The 12,496-nt window shown below is 40.7% G+C and overlaps 1 protein-coding gene across 1 annotated transcript in view; it reads left to right on the forward strand.

Moving 5' to 3' along the window:
* The window catches only part of LOC134856947 (uncharacterized), a 66,698-nt gene that overhangs the window by 10,168 nt on the left and 44,034 nt on the right, over positions 1 to 12,496 (forward strand). The window lies entirely within an intron of this gene.

Raw genomic sequence — 12,496 nt, forward strand, 5'->3', positions numbered from 1 at the left:
GATTCAATGACTCATCGTCCGAAGAAATGGGAATAAGAGCCGCGCATAATGAAGTTTTGTCTTTAGTGGCAGATGGTGACTTCGGTTTGATACTGATGGGAACCTCCGTTCCTTGGTTTCCTGAAGTGGACGAAGAAGCCGTTAAATTTACTACTGGAGTAGAATGTTGAGGATAAAGAATAGCTTGAACTCCTGGAGCCTCCGATACTAAGTTGTGCTTTGATTTAGACGAGATAGTTTTAGCACGAGATGGCGTAGACGCAGACGCCAGGGTCGGGAATTGCGGACGGGCAGGTACGGCCACTGTTTTGACCGAAACTAGTTGACGAGAACTAGTTGGTTTTATAGGCCGATTGTCCTCTGACGATGATGGCGAAGATGAAATAATGGGGCGTTTTTGCCCCTTCTTGACAGGTGTAGCTTGCTTGCCTGAAAAACTCAGATTCGTTGATTTAAGACGTACCGCAAGGTGATTTCTTCTAATCACTTTCCCCTTGTCAGAAAAATATGTGGACCCAGTAATCTGCACAATTTTGCCCTTAAAAGCTTTGAAAAGTTCTCGACCAGACTTCCTATTCAGAAATTTCCTAAAAATCGCGACCTTATTTGGTTCATTCAACACTAAGTAATCCAAATTACGTTTTGATAATGACGGACGGATTTGTTCAGTTGTCATCTGATCCTGAACCTAAGCGTCCCAGCAGACAAGTTGGATCGAAGGGTTGCTGCGAGAACTTGGTTCCGTTCTGTCAACGTTTTCAGAGCTTTGACCCCCTCTTGATGCGTTAAGGAATTCTTCAAAGTCAGCCGTTGATTTGCGGATTGCGCCAGCCTCTCAAGCACACGATAGTGAGGTGTGTCCGCAACTGACTCCGATAGTCCCCCAAAGTAGGTGACACTGTCGGGCTTGATTGCCCCTTCTTGACTAACCTTATTCTTGGTCGGCTGTCGCACTGCTCCCGACGCTGTTCAGGTGTTAATAGGTCACGCTCCAATTGTTGGTTATCTAAAATAACGCCCGTAGACAAACGCTCTACCGCAATAGATAACTCCGTATTCAGAGGACGACCAAAATGAAGCTCAAAAGATGAAACCCCAGTAACAAAATTTTTTGATGTCCGAATATCTTCAATTATATTTCTAAGCGTGTCTTGAACATTTGAAAAATCCGAGCTCAGTGGCGAATCACCCAAACGACGCTTAATAGTTTGGATCGACCGTTCCACTAGACCACAACCACGATGATCCCCTACCGAGCAGAAGTATTGGGCGATATTTTTATCTTTACAAAAGGCTTGCACTAATTTGTTCTTAAAACCTGAGTATTGGTCAGTTTTGATAGATTTAGGAATACTATGTTGTTGAATGTACGTTTTAAGAAATTTAATGATCTTCCGTCCCCCTGTAGAACGTGTAATCATAGCCGACGGATATTTAGAGTAACGTTAGATCGCGACCAAGATATAAATACTGTTACCATTCGAATCGAGTAGAGGACCCGCATAATCGAGCTGAGGCTCTTCATTAGGACCAGATAAGAGGGGTAAAGGTTTGGAAGAGTTAAATGAAGCGTTCGCTTTCAAATTTTTAACAAACTTCGTGCACTGGGGACAATATTTCCAATGCTGGACAATATCTCGATGCATTCGAGGCCACCATATGTATTGCACAGCGTCAACCATGGCTAACTGACCCGCATGCGACCTATGTAGCCGAGACAGTAACGGTTTCCTACGACACATGGGAATAGCGATCCTATTGTCCACGACCACAGAGCCATCAACAACCGCTGCACAATGCCAAACGGATTTTATATATGGGTCAATACGACAAAATCCTTCATAGTCCCGGTTAATAAGTGCCCGTTTCATCAAGCATAGGCTGGGTCTTCATCCGTAAGTTCCGACAACATATCGGAATCCAGAATTCCCACCAAACCGGTTAATGATTTCTGGTCCTGAGCTACCACCGATGACTTCAGAATTTCCAAACTTTGGACTGACTGAACATGACGATTTACTGGTCTGACTTTCCTGAGCCTTTGTGATCTAAAATTGGCCAGTATTCGGGCGTATTGACCCCTCAACGCCGCACCGCGTTGTAACGTCGTCGACCTCTTTGGACGCACTGCCCCCGCGCGAAACCGCGGCTTGGCACGGTCCGACGAAAACTAATGTTGATTGATCGGGATAAATTGGTTGAGTAGTTGCTCAAAGATATCGTTCGCGTTATTGGTGTTGATGTCCATCACAGTCTAAAAATGAAAAAGGCCCAATAATACGAATACACACCAACAATTCCAATAAATTGAAACAAAGTCAAAAAGAAACACGGACGATGATAATAAATCCCAATCACTGATGACCGTACTGATAATCCACACTGAAATCAGAATTGGTAGATAATTTGTGATCCACTCTGAGAAAGTGACAAAAACGTACATGAACCAGCTCAACGCTGATTGGCTAAATTTTAAAGCAGAAATCCTGACGCCCTCTAGCGGAGGAGTGACAAGCGCCTTGAATTGTTTTAATAATTCGGTATAGCCAATTTCAAAATATTTGTCGCTCTCTACCGGTTTTATGCCTTGAGACGTAGTTGGAATGTCCTGATTTATGACGCCCTCTACCGACAAATTTCCAATATCTATAGATGAAATTAATGAATTACCCCGAACGGGACAATTGACCCGACGCTGACCAAAAACCATTGGCTCGATTAAGTTTATCGAATTAGATAAAACTGAAATTGACTGTTTTTCAAAATAGCAGATGATTCTTCTGATAAAGAACAACTTCGAACCCATCCATCCAGATAATCGCACGCTTCGAAGAATCGACTGATACACTTGACCACATATTGGTCATCAAAACTGCTTGGTCGTGGCACCTCAAACGTGGGAAAACGAGATAAATAATCCACTATACCCAATTCACATCCGGAAATGTGGAAAATATCAAAGTCAAAAGGCCCATCTGGTTAATCAAGATTGATGAGTTTTATTACCTTTGTTGGTCTTAAACGCCGAGATAATCGCTTTATGATCCGTTAGAACCACAAAATGATTACCCAACAAATAATTACGAAAGTTCTCACATGACCACACAATTGCTAGAAGTTCCAACTCATTAGTACTATACTTCTTTTCCTGGTCATTGAGGAAACGCGACGCAAATGCAATAGGAACCCATACATCCTTTCCTATTTCCTGTTCTAAAGCAGCGCCCAAACCACTATGACTAGCGTCACACTTCACACCGAAATTCCGACTTTGATCATAATGATACATCTTTGTGATATTCGCTATCAATTGCAAAATATTCCAAAAGGCCGTTTGTTGGCCCTCCCCCCACACAAACTTCCTTTTATTACTTGCTTTCAAGGAAGGGCGTAACTGGTCCGAATGGACCTGAAGGTTTGGTAGAAAACGTTGCAAATGGTTGAGAATGCCGATGAACAAACGAAGTTGCCTGAGCGACTTAGGAGGCTCCAGAGCTAACACTGCATCAATTTTGGAACGTTTTGGCCTATATCCTTCTGAGTCAATGTCGTAACCCAACCAAGATAGTTGATTCATCGAGAATTCGCATTTTGACAATTTCAGAGCGAAACCTTCTTCATCCAACCGAGTTATCACTTTATCTACAAGAATATTGTGATCCTTGATTGATCCTTTCGAAACTATCAAAATATCGTCTAAGAAACAGAAAACACCCGATAAACCCAGGAGGGTATTGTCCATTGCTTTTTGAAATTCTTTTGGCATGTCCGTTAGCCCATAAAACCCAGTTTTAAACCGATACGTGCCAGTTTGCTCTCCTGACTGAATGCGTATTTCAAATCTAGGGACGTAAACCAAACATCACCTATTTCATCCGATGTGATTATCTGGGCTGCCGAGTCCAACAGTTCCAACAAATTCGGCATCTGATATTGGTTCTTATGAATCTGATCATTCATAGGCTTTGCATTCATAGCCAATTTCACGGAACCATCCTTTTTAGTCGTAATTACAATCGTAGAGATAAAATGTTCGCTTGTACATTTGTTAACTTTGATCACGTGGCCTTCTTGAATTAATTTCTGAATTTCCAGGCCAACTTTATCTTGGATATGCACTGGAACCCGCCTTCCTTTCTCCTGAATCGGAACAAGCGGAGACTTGAATGTAGAGAATTTTTGGTGATTTTTAGCTCTACCTACTCTGGAGAATACACGATGAAACTTCTGATGGAAATGTGATTTCCAAGACTCTGACCTCTCATTCAGATTTGACAGGGATACTTCGCCCACCAGAGACCTTTCTGGTCTAACTTGCGTTGTTCTCACCCCCAACTGGGGCTGCACACCCAAACCTAATAAGCATTGTGTACGATTTTCTGAAATGAGAAACTTTGCAGATTTGACATGCCAACCCAATGATGACACATCCAAAATCAATGTACCCATCAATTCAATTTTCTTCCTATTGTAGTCAACATATACCGTGTCGATTGGACGTTCCTGATCGCTAAAAACTTTGGCCGACGGTACAGTTTTCACGATGTAGTCTGCTGTCTTCTTATTTACGAAAGAAACAGGGCTTCCTGTATCTACCGTTGCTTTGAAGAACGTCTTCCCACAACGAAGTGTTATCTGAATAGAGAGCAACTTGCCCGTAGCAGCATTAACCACCTCCAGCTTTTTCACTGACTCAATGGGACGACTCGGTTCTTCTGACGCCACTGACAAAACAGCAAGCTCTGACTCACTATTGGATGTGATGAAATTACAATTTTATTCCACCGTCTCATCTGACTCAGCTTCTACGTTCGCTACGTTCTTGGAATTACAGCATTTTGCCAAGTGACCTTTCTTATTACAATTCCTACAAATCACATTTCTGGCTGGACATTTTTGCTTATGATTTGCTGAAAACCTATTACCGCAAAAATAACATAATTTCGCTTTTCGTTGGTCCCCTTCGACTTATTGTTCTGAGCCCGATTGATTCTATCAGACAATTTCTTCCCTTGGACAGAAAATGTAGGTTCTTGTTTTATGCGAGTGTTCTGACCCGAATTGGCTCCTGACTGGGAAAAACTGCCCAATGAAGCCGAACTCCCAAGATGCTTTTGCAGATCAGTGGCAGTCTGTGCCCCTTTTTCCTGCAGCAACGCTGATTTCAGAGTCTCTTCTGGAGTGGTGCCTGGGCGAATACACAATTCTCTCTGAATGTCTTTATGTCTGATCTTGGCAATGAAGATATCTTTTACAACTTCTTTTTCCTGAACAATTGTTCATCCACACAGGGCGGCTTGACCCGTCAGTCGCAAATAAAAAACTTCCAAACCTTCACGATCTGAATGAACAGCGTTGTACATTTGCAAACGTTCAATAATGTAATTTTTCTCCTTCTTGAAAAGGAGTACACAGAATTCGTGAAATTCCTGAAATGATATTGCGCTGAGATCCGCATGTGGGTAACTTTGGAGGAACCTTTTCCTCCCTTCTGAGCCAAGCGAAAAGAACAAACGAGATTTAATTCGTTGCTCAACTTCGTAGTAGAACACACCTGGTGCTACTCTGGGACCTTTCGCCCGGCGTTCTTCATTCATTTCCGCCACTCTTCGTACGGCTGCATCATTTCGTGCGATACGATTCGAATTGCTGCCGCATCCCCATCCACTCCCACAGCTTCTGGTTTTGGAACAGGATCATCATGTACCACACCCGGTGGTTTCAATAACTCACGTGGATCACATCTTTCTCTCAGGGTGATTGCTAAGTTGAATTGGCCTATCCAAGAATCCCAGCTGCTGGGTGGATCCGCTGTTGGTTAACGCCAGAATACGGGAACACCTAACAGGTCAGTCCGATCCACCGAGATCGAAACTGCTGGCTGCGCCATGTGGTTTACTGAGGAATACCAGTTTAAACAAGACTCAATTCTCCTTGTTTATAAAAAAAATGAGTTTGTAAATAATGTAAATAATGTAAATGATATAGATAATGTCATGACAAAATTCTAGAGTTCAACTTACATCTTTCATAAATTGAGACAGAGTGAATGAGCGCACCTAATGATGAATAGAGTATAGATTGACAAGTCGGTAGCGACCTTGATAGCCAATAGGCAAGCTTAGCACGATTAATGACTAGCATTGAAAGTAAGACTAAAATGACGTCATAACGATACCGTTAGACACATCACACCACAGTGGCACAGGAGTTGAGACAGTTTGTAGGGCGGCTGATTATGGACGAATCGGGACCATGACTGTCTTGGAGGCAATTTTAGAGCGCTTGATATTCGGTCGAAGAAGATGGCGGCTCTCATCAGGTGAGGACGTCGACGAGCGGCTAGATCATAATAAGTCGACGTGCGGCTTCCAACCCCTTTTTAGTTGGAGATGTCTGTTTGCCTGAAAAACGTGATTTTTTTTTACCTAACGCAAACCGAAATGTGATTCTCTCTCATAACATTTTTTTTGTCAGTAATGTAAGTGTTTCCAGTAACACGAGCAGTTTTGCATCAGAAAAATTTAAATAAATATCTTTCGATTTTTAAAATAAATATTCCGAATTAATTCCACTTTCTCTCCAGATTATGAATCATAAGATTGTTCAAGATACCCGACGATTGTTTTGCACCCGACGATGATGGCAACTGCTCCGTTTGCAATTGATTTCGCAAACGTGACCTTTCCTACTACATTTTCGGCATGTTACACCCCGAGCTGGAGAGGATTGTTTATGGTTGGCGAGAAGTTGTTACCACAAAAAGAACACGGTTTTGTATATCTGGAATTTTTCCAATTGGCCAATTTGAGTTTGCCTGAGCTCGATTCATTCTTTTTGATAGTTTCTTACTTTGTACAGAAAAAGTTCGTTCCTGCTCGATCCGGAACTTCTGTGATGAGTTTTGGTTTGAATGGCTTCGATTGCTCGAATATTGCAAAATGCCTAGTTGCTTCTGTAAACAAGTAGCCGTTTGTGCTCCTTTTTTTCACTTTGCCGATTTTAGAGTGTCTTCTGGAGTTGCACCCGGACGAATACAAAAGTCTCTCTGAAAATCCATGAGTCCATGAAACGCCTTTTAGCAATAAAGATGTCTCTGACTACTTCTTTCTCCTGTGCAATTATCTGGCCGCTCAGGGTAGCTTGACCCGTCAGACAAAAAATGTCTCCAGGATTTTTCGATCGGAATCTTTTCCTTCTTAAATAACAAATCACAGCTTTCAAAAATTTTAAAATATTGCACTGAGGATCGTATGCGGATAAATCGGTAAGAATCGTTTTCTACCTCGGTACCTCGTGAGATAAACATTCTTGTGTTTTACGAACAGCAGCAACATCACATTCCTCGGGCCTCCCCTTTCGGCGTTACATTCTTGCGTTCTACGAACAACAGCAGCAGCATCACGTGCAAAACAGAGTGCTTCCGCCGGTGCATCTCTAGCTGGTGCTACTGCCTCCAGTTTTTGCTATGGCAATATATATCGTTTTTACCATATTTTTCACTAATATTGCAAGATGAATTAGAATCTTGATTTCAATATTTTGATGATACTAAGTACATGAAGATACTAAAATCTAAAATTGTCATGACCCACCGCAGGAGTTGTCAACAACTCCCTTGAGTCACATCTCTCCAGCAGAGTAATCGCAAGATTAAATTGTCCTATGCAACTTTTCCAAATACTAGGTGGATCACACCATATTCCCATCTGTCCTGCGTTTACCAACAATCTAGATTTATCGAGTTTTCTGAGAAAATTTTTCAATTGATTTTCAGTGGTAGATTGCAGATCCCTCTGTACCAAGTGGCAAAGATTCGGCTTCGAATTTAAAACGACTGCTTGATTTAAGACTTACTTTTTTTTCAATTAATGTCCTACATTGTTAGTACAGACACAAGACATTAAAAAAAGGTATCTCAAAAAAGTACAAATGGGGGACCCTTTGGGTCGGCAGGTGCTCGAATCCCTGAGAGGAGGGGAAGCGTCATCCCCTACCCCCATAAATCCGCTGGTGAGATATACTGCTTGAAAACTCAGTTAAACTCGCCAATTTGAGTTTGGCCAATTTGAGTTTGCCTGAGCTTGATTAATCCTTTTGATATTTTCTTTCTTTGTATAGAAAAAGTTCGTTTCCGCTTGATCCGGAACTTCTGTGATGAGTTTTGACTTGAATGGATTCGATTGCGCGAATATTGCAAAATGCCTAGTTGCTTGTGTAAACAAGTAGCCGTTTGTGCTCCTTTTTTTCACTTTGCCGATTTTAGAGTGTCTTCTGGAGTTGCACCCGGACGAATACAAAAGTCTCTCTGAATGTCCATGAGTCCATGAAACGCCTTTTAGCAATAAAGATGTCTCTGACTACTTCTTTCTCCTGTGCAATTGTCTAGCCGCTCAGGGTAGCTTGACCCGTCAGACAAAAATTGATTTCAGGCTTTTTCGATCGGAATGTATCCTTTGATAGACTTACAGACGTTTGATAATTAAACTCTTTTCCTTCTTAAATAACAAATCACAGCTTTCAAAAATTTTTAAATATTGCACTGAGGATCGTATGCGGATAAATCGGTAAGAATCGTTTTCTACCCCCGGTACCTCGGGAGATAAACATTCTGGCGTTCTACGAACAGCAGCAGCATCACATTCTGGTGGCGTCCCCTTTCGTCGTTACACTCTTGCGTTTTACGAACAGCAGCAGCATCACGTGCAAAACAGTGTGCTTCCGCTGGTGCATCTGTAGCTGGTGCTACTGCCTCCGGTTTTTGCTACGACATTATTTATCATTTTTACCATATTTTTCACTAATATTGCAAGATGAATTAGAATCTTGATTTCAATATTTTGATGATTCTAAGTACATGAAGATACTAAAATCTAAAAACGTCATGACCCACCGCAGGAGTTTTCAACAACTCTCTTGAGTCACATTTCTCCAGCAGAGTAATCGCAAGATTAAATTGTCTTATGCAACTTTTCCAAATGCTAGGTGGATCCGACGTAGGTTTAGGTCAAAAGAGAGCTGCTCCCAATAAGTCTGTTTTGTCATTCACAATAGAAACTGCCAATTGCGCCATGTGGTTCCACGATGTTTCTAGAATCAGCAAAAGACTAAACTCAAGATTCTAATTCATCTTGCAATGTAAATAAAAAAAGTCATGACAATAAACGAATAGAGATTTCATTTTAGATTTTTTTATAAATTGAAAGAGAGTGGGTATGTCAATTAGCACCCACGAAAGCAGCGGGTAGACAGGCTGTCAATGGCTTTGGAAACCAAAGTGAACACTCACTTGATCGTTAGTATAGAGATATACCACAAAAACTTAGTGCACAGACCACGCTGCTCCACAGACTCACCGTAACCCGAAAATGGTTATATTTTTTTTCCATACACCGAAACTGCTTCTCGTACAGTCGCTTAATGAACAAAAAAATGTTTGAGCTGGTGTTTAAGGAGGGGAATGGATAATAAAATAAACTGAAAACTATTTTTCTCCACTTTGCGTGTATCTGCTAAAGTTTTGTCGGCTTTGCTACCTTGTTACCATGTTTTTCTTATAATGAACTGGCAAAGCCTCTCTTATTTTTTTTTGAAATGCACTAAACTTATTCACAATTTCATTTATATAACATTTATTGAAAATAAAAGATTCGCAAATTCTGTTTGACCTACTTTTTCTCAGACGTGTTTCAAGACTTTTTCGACTTATCGACTTTCGTCTCGTTACCTGTCGCTGGTTTTGCTTTGTTATGTTTGAGTGCTACCGTAATTAGCAACAGGATTACCATACGCTATTTAAACTAACGAATTGCAATCCTCAATAAAAGTTTATACGAAGTCTTAAGCTAAAGCTTTTTGAAGAATAACTTCAGAGATGATATCACATATTATTCCCATCAGTCCTGCGTTTACCAACAATCTAGATTTATCGAGTTTTCTGAGAACATTTTTCAACTGATTTTGTCAACTGATCTGCAGTGGTAGATTGCAGATCCCTCTGTACCAAGTGTCGAAGGTTCGGCTTAGAACTTAAAACGACTGCTTGATTTGAGACTTACATTTTTTTCAATTAATGTCCTACATTGTTGGTACAGACACAAGACATTAAAAAAAGGTATCTCAAAAAAATACACATGGGGGACCCTTTGGGTCGGCAGGTGCTCGAATCCCTGAGAGGAGGGGAAGCGTCATCCCCTACCCCCATAAATCCGCTGGTGAGATATACTGCTTGAAAACTCAGTTAAACTCGCCAATTTGAGTTTGGCCAATTTGAGTTTGCCTGAGCTCGATTAATCCTTTTGATATTTTCTTTCTTTGTATAGAAAAAGTTCGTTGCCGCTTGATCCCGAACTTCTGTGATGAGTTTTGACTTGAATGGATTCGATTGCGCGAATATTGCAAAATGCCTAGTTGCTTGTGTAAACAAGTAGCTGTTTGTGCTCCTTTTTTTCACTTTGCCGATTTTAGAGTGTCTTCTGGAGTTGCACCCGGACGAATACAAAAGTCTCTCTGAATGTCCATGAGTCCATGAAACGCCTTTTAGCAATAAAGATGTCTCTGACTACTTCTTTCTCCTGTGCAATTGTCTAGCCGCTCAGGGTAGCTTGACCCGTCAGACAAAAATTGATTTCAGGCTTTATCGATCGGAATGTATCCTATGATAGACTTACAGACGTTTGATAATTAAACTCTTTTCCTTCTTAAATAACAAATCACAGCTTTCAAAAATTTTAAGATATTGCACTGAGGATCGTATGCGGATAAATCGGTAAGAATCGTTTTCTACCTCGGTACCTCGTGAGATAAACATTCTTGTGTTTTACGAACAGCAGCATTATCACATTCCTCGGGCCTCCCCTTTCGGCGTTACATTCTTGCGTTCTACGAACAGCAGCAGCAGCATCACGTGCAAAACAGAGTGCTTCCGCCGGTGCATCTCTAGCTAGTGCTACTGCCTCCAGTTTTTGCTATGGCAATATATATCGTTCGTTTTTACCATATTTTTCACTAATATTGCAAGATGAATTAGAATCTTGATTTCAATATTTTGATGATTCTAAGTACATGAAGATACTAAAATCTAAAATCGTCATGACCCACCGCAGGAGTTGTCAACAACTCCCTTGAGTCACATCTCTCCAGCAGAGTAATCGCAAGATTAAATTGTCCTATGCAACTTTTCCAAATACTAGGTGGATCACACCATATTCCCATCTTTTCTGCGTTTACCAACAATCTAGATTTATCGAGTTTTCTGAGAAAATTTTTCAATTGATTTTCAGTGGTAGATTGCAGATCCCTCTGTACCAAGTGGCAAAGATTCGGCTTCGAATTTAAAACGACTGCTTGATTTAAGACTTACTTTTTTTTTCAATTAATGTCCTACATTGTTAGTACAGACACAAGACATTAACAAAAATCAAAGTCGAAAAAAAGGTATCTCAAAATTTTACAAATGGGGGAACCTTTGAGTCGGCAGGTGCTCGAATCCCTGAGGGGATAAAAGGACTAGCCACTGAATTATCTAAAGCAGAAGATCTGAAGCTGAAGCTGAAAGTTTTAGCTGAAGATCTGGTAGAAGCTTCGAAAAATCTTGAAGAATTATAGTGTTTGAGGACGAGCTCTCACTTGATCTCCAGCTTCAGGTCTACCTCAACCTGACGGATTTCAGTTGCAATAATGGTACCACGTGAAAACTCAATGATTTATTCCGGACACAAAAAATCATTGAGTTGCCTCAAAAAGAGCATCGCTCAACAAAAGTACTCAGTCTGGAATGCTGAGAAATAATGGAATTTGACTATGTTTAGGCAGGCCTTAAGGCTTTTTATAGATCCTCTGCGAATCGCAGAAACGCCAATTATTAATGTTTTAAGAAATTTTCAAAATCGATTGGTAAGCGGCAGAGTCATAATTTGGGTTTCTGAAAACGTAATCAGGATTTTTGGACTGCTTGAAGCCTTATTAAAACACATCAAAATTTTAAAGTATCTTCGTTATCTTTGAGGCGAGATTTTTAAGATGACTGCAAAGGATGTGATGTGGTTCATGATCATAGACCGGCAGACAGTCAGACAGTAAGATAAATGTATGAAACGCAGACACGAACATATTTGGCTACTGCAAAATTCGTTTTGAACTATCTTTTAAAAAAAAAGTAGTTGTTGACGTGATTGCTATCACAATATATTGCAGTGATTGCTAACAATTTGAAGGTTTTTCTCAAGTTTCCCGGGCCGAGGTCCACGACTTATGTCTAAAAATATTGGTCGAAAAATATCTTTTAAATCAAAATCAGTCAAAATTATTTTCCGCTCGTCACACCTTGCGATCATTGCGATCCAAACAGTCATGTTACAATCCTTACGACTTAAAATGGGTACCTTGCGATGTTGCGAGTCTTCATCGGAACATACCCATTTTGAATCGTAATGGGTGCAAAAAATTTTCCGGTCACTGCCTCGCGACAATCAAATTTGTAATTCACATTGCTTGT

Source organism: Symsagittifera roscoffensis, chromosome 1, assembly GCF_963678635.1.
Source record: "Symsagittifera roscoffensis chromosome 1, txSymRosc1.1, whole genome shotgun sequence".
Lineage (NCBI taxonomy): Eukaryota > Metazoa > Xenacoelomorpha > Acoela > Convolutidae > Symsagittifera > Symsagittifera roscoffensis.